Below are 503 nucleotides of genomic sequence, written 5' to 3'. Positions count from 1 at the left end.
TGTTAAATGCTTGAGTCTGGATTTTGCAAGGTTCATAGTTCATGCTCCTTATAAGTGGGATTTTGATTCACAGTTAAAATCCACGCATAACATTCAGAGACAAATCTGGATATATTCAGATCCTACTTTTTTGACACATCTCTTAATACAGTTTTTACATTGTATTCCTGTGTGAAGCTCATTAGAATCCTTTGGGATAACAGGAACTATTGAATATGCTGATATTTTCCTACCTCAAAGGAGATGGTACTCATCATAGAATACCATCTTGCATGAGATGAGGCTTTTTTTCATACGTATAGAAGAAAATAACCACCTATTGTGTCAGAGACAGACTCTCTGCGGGGTGTAAAGAGAATGAACCAAAATCATAAATACTTTATGGGAAAATATCTACCTTCTGAAGTAGGTAGAGATACCGCTCTGATGCTGTGAGCTTGATCCTGCCTTGTTCTTGTTTGTTTGCATGATTGTGATTTACCCTCCATATTTGCCTTTTCCCT

This window comes from Alligator sinensis, unplaced genomic scaffold (genome assembly GCF_000455745.1).
Source record: "Alligator sinensis unplaced genomic scaffold, ASM45574v1 scaffold458_1, whole genome shotgun sequence".
Taxonomy (NCBI): domain Eukaryota; kingdom Metazoa; phylum Chordata; order Crocodylia; family Alligatoridae; genus Alligator; species Alligator sinensis.
The sequence above is the reverse complement of the archived record's forward strand: the minus strand, read 5'-3'. Positions refer to the sequence as shown.